General features: G+C 37.6%; 1 protein-coding gene and 1 pseudogene across 1 annotated transcript in view; one reads left to right on the top strand and one right to left on the bottom strand.

Moving 5' to 3' along the window:
• MAGI2 (membrane associated guanylate kinase, WW and PDZ domain containing 2) overlaps positions 1–7,239 on the bottom strand; it is a 1,931,490-nt gene that overhangs the window by 1,621,050 nt on the left and 303,201 nt on the right. The window lies entirely within an intron of this gene.
• On the top strand, positions 5,112–5,462 carry LOC102816401 (annotated as a pseudogene).

The raw sequence follows: 7,239 nt of genomic DNA, 5'->3' as shown, positions 1-7,239 counted from the left end.
AACTGACATCTTCAGTCTTTCATTGAACAGATTAAGTACAATGAAAGATTACAAATCTGGTCCATATCTTTCCTGATTGGAGATACAGAATAATGCATTGGACTGCAGTTGCTCCTTGAAAATCCTATACAGGGTTGCTATGAGTTGGAACCAAGTTGAAGGCACTTAACAAGTGTACCTTTGCATACACATAAAATAAGACTTATAGGTATTTCAGTAAATGGGCAGTCTCCTGGACCATCCCATGGTTCCTTTTCAGCTGTCCTCATAACTTTTAAAATCTAAATCTGTTAAACTACTATTTTGACCGCTTCCAATTTATGATTTCAAGGAAGAATAAGAACAGCTGGTCAGTAATCTGTTGAAAAGCCTCCAATGTACTTGAAGGGAATTATTAAATTGCCCCTACTTTTTATGTTTTACAATTACATTTGCTTTGACTTTTCCTCACAGATCATTTTGCAATCTTTATTCATGTCTGTTCAGAACTCTGGTAGAATTATGAACTATGGTAGTCAAAAAGTATTAGTACTAAGGTTCAGACTCATACATATGCCTGCTTATTCCAAACAAAACATGTTTAAACATGTTTCTGTGACCAGTATATTGCTACAAATTCTCTCAGTAATGCACTTGTCTTAATCTCGTTACTGTGCCTTCAAAAAGGATAATTTTGTGCAATGGGAAAAAATGATCTTGAGGTTAGAGCTAACATCAAATTTTTAACAATAAAAAAAGTCAAGTGGATATCTTCCCAAGTCATTAAAGCTTTGTAACAAGTTAACAGCAATGCTGTCCCACTCAAGACAACAGTTCTTAGATCATGCATTTTAGGGAAAGTAGGTTAAAGCTTAAAGATGAGCCAAGACAGAAAGGTTATCAACTGGGATGAATAAAGAAACTATGATTGAAGTCCAGAAGCTAGTAGAAAACTAAATATTTATCATTGATGTCATACCTACTTAAATTGAGATCTTAAATGGTTTGATATTTTCTATTTTAAGTAAACATTTGGTCTCATCAAGCTTTTGTCTCTAGGTGCCAAAAGCTTTGTATGAAGACCAGCTAGTTCAAAGTGCCATCTTTCTGTCAGTCTTTTAAGGAATATCGAAAGTAATGAACATGAAGAACATTGTATGAGGGAAGAGTTTTGGGTTTACCAATAGGATACAGAAAGCAAGGTTCAATCAAAACAGATTCCTGGGGATCTGCTGAGCCAGCTACATTCACAGTTGAGAGGTCAGTTTAGCAGGCCATGGTGTATGGGTTTTAGGAACACAAAGGGATAATCTTGGTACATTTTCTCCAAGTACAGGATGATCATCGAAGCTTATTAGGAAGAGGTTTCAAGAAAACTGAAAGCTGCATTGGTGAGGACAAAAAGACAGGAAAGTTGTGAAAAGAAAATGTTTGTTTCCATCAAAGTAATGCCCCTTTTTGTCCTTCGAGGGTAGCAAGAACTCTCCTATGAGCATTTCAGTAGGAAAGCTTACTCTGGTCACCCTAAGTCCCTGATGTTGCTTCTTCAAGCTTCTTTTTGTTCCCAAATCTCAAAGAACATTTCAAAGGACCATGATTTCAGTCCTTCGAGAATGCCCATAGAACTGTTTCGAGGTGGAGTACATCAAAGACTACAGAATTCCTCAGGGAAAGGCTAGAAAGATGGAAATACTGCCTTCCGAAATTTATAGATCGAGATGGAGGATATATTGAAAAACAAGAGCTTCACATTTTGATAGTTTGTTGTTTAATAAAGGTTTCTATGATTTTGTAGCAATAAATTTTTAACTTACCCTCATATATCTCTTCTTAGATTTGCACTCACAGATCTAGATGAGTCAGTGAGAGGATAATGGCTTTTCTATGCCTCCTTTCAAAAAGTAATCTAATACAGGCTGTCTAGCACTATGGTGTGGTACTGTAGGATAAGCACTGGACTGCTAACTGCAAGGCGGTTCAAACCTACCAGTTCCTCCTCAGAAACCCTTTACAGGATAGCTATGAGTCAGAACCAACTTGAGGGCACTTACCAACAATAACAGTGTTATACAGAGACCTAGTGTAGTACTGTAGACTGAGCACAAAACTGCTAACTGCAAGGCCAGCAGTTCAAACCCACGGAAACATTATACAGGGTCGCAGTGAGTAGTAACCAACTTGACAGCACACAACAAGAACAACAACAGAATTATTATTATACAATTGTATCTTTAAATTTGGAATACTCACAAACAGTAAAGTCAATACCGGTCTCCATAATTTAAAACTGCTTTAGCTTTTTTTTTTTTTAATAAAATGGGTATTATTTTATTTACTTGAACTAATATTTATAAATCAGCCAGCTATACTGGTACTATTATTACTATAATGGAGTAAAATATAAAACAAAGAAATATCTTTCTACAAATATTCACATAAGGAACAATTTAACCAAAGCAGACGGATGGAGGAAATCATTGAATCTACTTTATAAGCCTGACCCTTCACTCTAAATTGTCTATTAATCAGCCTCCCAAATCCTATAAAATACAAATAATCCTCCATCTTTGCACTTTTACTTTCTATTTTTGAAGCTAGAGCCTAAAGATATACAAGATGTCATGTTATATATAGTTATCTATCACCAGAGACAGTCTTTATCACACTGTGCAGAGCAAGCAAAGAAATCCGTCAGGAGGCTATTATAGGAACCTCTGATTAAATGCTGATCACACTGCCCCCTCTCCAATCTATATAATAAGCACAATGAAAACCAGGATATCAAGGCAGAGATATATAGCTCAAAAACAAGAAGTCTTATAAGAAAGGAAATAATGTAGCCACTACCCAGAGACACATGAAATTATTTGCCCTCTTCACACATCTTCAGGTTGTATTTTCATGGAGTCTTTTAGGAATAAATCTATGGCTTTGAGGCTTCCAGACCACTTGCAGAATTTCACTGGAACTGGGGCAGTGCGAATTCTTCTCCTTAGTTCTAAAACTAGTTGCTCCAGGCCTGATTGTCCCAGGATTGGTTATTCCAGGCTAGATGCACAAAGCTTGGCTTCTGCTTCAGATCTAGTTGCTCCAGGTTTGGCTGTTCTAGGTCTGGTTGCAACACGCCTGGCTTACCAGCTCTGGTTGCTCCACATTAGAAGGTATCCAGAAGGAAATCATCCCTGGTGATAGGAAGCATAGAAGTCTGGGTATTCTATAGGCGTAGAGACCTGAGCCACACCATGGCTACTATTTGGCCTTTTGGTGTTTTTGTGGCATCACTTACATTTCATTCTCTGGTTCTGAACCAGGTCTTAACTTGTTTTAAGCTAAGGTTCAGGACTTCAGAAAGTTATTGCATTCGCTGGAGGCTGTGGTCTCTCGGTTTCCGAAATCTGTCTTTGAGAAAGCACGGCTGCGTCTGAGAGAACACAGCTCTGACCCAGCGTTTCATGCCCTGGCCTTTACCTTCCTTCTTCACTGTGCTCTTCTTCTCTATATAAGTGAGCAGGTTTACTTTGGGACTGCTGGAGGAATCAGGACTATCAGAAATAAGCGGATTAGTCTCTGAGTAGAGTGCCTCAGCAGATGACATTTGCAAGGATGTAAAGTTTTCTTCAGCTCTCCAAATTGTAAATATTAGTGAAGAGTCCCTGGAATCACAAGTTTCAGGCAGGCTTGAGGTAGAAGCTAGATCCACACTCATGTTGTTGAGTATAAGGGAGGGGAAAAAAAGACCTAGATTTAGAAAATCCAAGATTGAAAGGTTTTTGAGTGGGTAATCTGAAAATCTTCAGATATAAAAGCAATAAAAGGCTAAGATGAAGGGAACTGTCTCAACAGCAACAAGCCCATTCCAGCAAAAATGAAGAATTTTGGAACTGCTTTAGTTTTTTATTCTCAGAGTTCTATTTTTGGTGTGTCAGTTTTGTGTCCTTGCTACCACCCCTAATTTTATGGGAATGTAAGTATGGAGTGGACATGGATAGGTCATCTATTGTTCTAAAAAAAAAAACACTGATGTGCAATGCTTTTCAAAAATAAAACAAAATGCAACAGAGGACCCTAGGACCATCAAGGGAGAAGAGCACAAGTGGAATGTGGGACCCTATCCAGAGAAGCAGCGAGACCAGAGATGGAGGCAGAAATGGGGACACAGAGAGAGGGAGCAGCTGAGGACTCTAGATTCATGGAAAGAGAGGGACTGAGAGCTGGCAGCTAGGAGGCAGACTTGCAGAATGTGCCCTTTGGTGGTGTAAATTATTATTTATGCCTGTGTGTTTAAAAAAAAAAAAAAGAGAGAGAGAGAGAGCTAAAATGAATAGAGAGAAATAGTGTTAACTGATAGTACACGGAAGGGATTATAATCATTGTAATGTAACAAAGTTTTTGATTTGTTGACTGTAAAATTGATGATCTGCCCTGTAAACTTTCACTCAATTCACAATAAAAACTTACCAAAAAATGCAAAAGAATAACCAAATAAATGAGTCATCATTCCTTCCTAGTTTTAACTAGCTTGCTTTTTATAAAATTATAGTAGACATTATTCTGAACATTATTATCATTAAGAGACATGTAATTTCAATGACCATTTCTGTTCAGTTGCTTTGAAGCATAAACTTACATAATATACATATCCTTTTCTTAGTCATACTTTCTCTGTTTAACAATCCATGAGAAAATTAAATCTCACCTAATTTTAAACCCTCAGAGTACTTACTATAATTATTTTTTAATGAATTTAACTTTAATTACTACTTGAGAGTTTCTATTACAAATATGCTGTATCTGTGGATATATGTTTTTAGTTATCTAAGCACATTTTTATGGCACATAGCTATTATGGGAATAAAAATAATTGCATCTAATCTAAACCCATATCCTTTATTTTTATTCTCCATACACTAGATATGGTTTCAGTTTTGTTGAATTGTCCTTTTTTTTTGCAATTACTATGCCTGTTTTTCTTCACTTTGGAAATTAAGAGAATATAGCACTGCAGATGGTATTACATTTTAATTATTTTCATTTATTCAGTACATTGATTTAAAAAATATGTTTCTTTTAAGAATGAGAAATAGTTTACATTAAGAACTAGTCAGGCTTTCTCTCGGGTGCTCGCTTCCAAGATGACAAAGAAATGGGGGAACAACGACGGTTGTGCCAAAAAAGGCCGCGGCCATGTGCAGCCTATTCGTTGCACGAACTGTGCCCACTGCGTGCTCAAAGACAAGGCCATTAAGAAGTTCGTAATTCGAAACATAGTAGAGGCCGCAGCCGTCAGGGATATTTCTGAAGTGAGTGTCTTTGATGCATACGTGCTTCCCAAGCTGTATGGGAAACTGCATTACAGTGTGAGCTGCGCCATTCACAGCAAGGTGGTTAGGAACCGCTCTCTTGAAGCTCGGAAGGACCGAACACCCCCACCCCGATTTAGACCAGCAGGTGCTGCCCCACAACCACCACCAAAGCCCATGTAAAGAATTGAGCCCTTAAAAGGTTGCCGTAAAACTAGCTTCCAAGGAAATAAAATAAAAATTTCAAACTAGTCGGAACTGTTTCCCCTTCTGCATCTGTTTCTTAGAAATTCAACGCTAATACAAAATCAGCACCTTATTTTTTATTCCAAAAGGTAAGAGCAAAAATAATGAAATATCAGGGTGTTCTGAGAATTTCTACACCCGATCAATGCACACACACACACACACACACACACACACACACACACACACTATAAAGTTACTCATACTTACATAACCTAAGCATGAATACCAATAAGAAGACCATTTCATTTTGCTTTAACATTACTTAGTTTCTTAAACGGTTTCTCTACACTGTCAGGTGTTTATGGCTAAAATTTCAATTCCAAACCTGAACCATCTTCCTGTGTCTGCTTTTAAGAAAGTACTAGATGGATGCACGTAGGTATGCTGGTAATAAGGGCCAAGTGTGAAAAGTTAAACCTGAGAAAAGTGAGCTGTGAGTTGGTTCAATCATGGATAAGTAGCTCAGAGCTTCTTGTTGTTAGGTGCCATCAGGTCAGTTCCAACCCACACCAACCCAGTCCTGTGCCATCCTCACAATTGCTGCTACGCTTGAGCTCATTGCTGCTGTCACCGTGCCAATGCATCTCATTGGGGGCCTTCCTCTTTTTCCCTTTACCAAGCATGATGTCCTTCTCAAGGGACTGGTCCCTACTGATAATATATCTGAAGTATGAGAGACGAAGTCTGGCCATCTTGGGTTCTAAGGAACATTCTGGCTGTACTTCTTCCAATACAGAATTCTTTGTTCTTCTGGCAGTCCATGGTACCTTTAATATTCTTCTCCAACACCATAACTCAAATGCATTACTTCTTCTATGGTCTTCCTTATTCAGGCTCAGAAATTAGTGGGTTAAAAACATAATCTCCAGGGAGACTTGAGTTCAAACATCTAAAATTCTGATAGCGTTTAAAATAACCCTAAATGTGATACATTCAATTTCTACTCATCCAACTTTGAGCCATTTTTCTTTCTTTTTCTTTTTTTGGTGTGTTATGACAAATTGCTGCTGCTTTTTGAAATAGTTTATCTTTGTATTCTTTCACCTACAATCATGAATGTTACAATTTACAACTGAGCATGTTATATTAATGAATACTCCTTAAAATGATAGAAATAGTTTCTATATTGGATAACAGAAAAGCATCAGCTAACCGCTTTTTTCCTGATGCTGTTGAGTCAATTCCAACTCATAGTGACCCTATATTCTGGAAGAGAGTTGCCCAGTATAATTTTTAGGTTGTAATCGACTCCACGGCACATAACAATAACAACAACAACAATCTTTACTAAATCAGATTACCAGGGCTTCCTCCCATGGGCCAACTGACTGGGTTCAATCCACCAACCTTTCAGTTAGCTGTCAAGTGCTTCACTGCTGCACCACCAGCACTGATTAGCTGAAAACTGGGAGGTCAATTTTCTTAGCTTATTTCCTAAATCCATGGTGCCTAAAGCCAGTTTGAGAGAGACAAAGGCATACCTCCTTTTATTGTGCTTCACTTTATTTGCTTTGCAAATACAAGATTTTTACAAACCAAAGATTTGTGGCAATCCTGCATCAAGCACATCCACCAGTACCATTTTTCTAAGAACATGTGTTCACTTTGTTTCTTTGTTTAGCGTTTTGGTAATTTGTATGACAGATCATATCTTTTAATAATAAGTTCACACAATTAATAGACTACAGCATTGTATAAATGTAACTTTTAT

This window comes from Chrysochloris asiatica, unplaced genomic scaffold (genome assembly GCF_000296735.1).
Source record: "Chrysochloris asiatica unplaced genomic scaffold, ChrAsi1.0 scaffold00010, whole genome shotgun sequence".
NCBI classification, from domain to species: domain Eukaryota; kingdom Metazoa; phylum Chordata; class Mammalia; order Afrosoricida; family Chrysochloridae; genus Chrysochloris; species Chrysochloris asiatica.
This window is presented reverse-complemented; position numbering and strand designations above follow the sequence as displayed.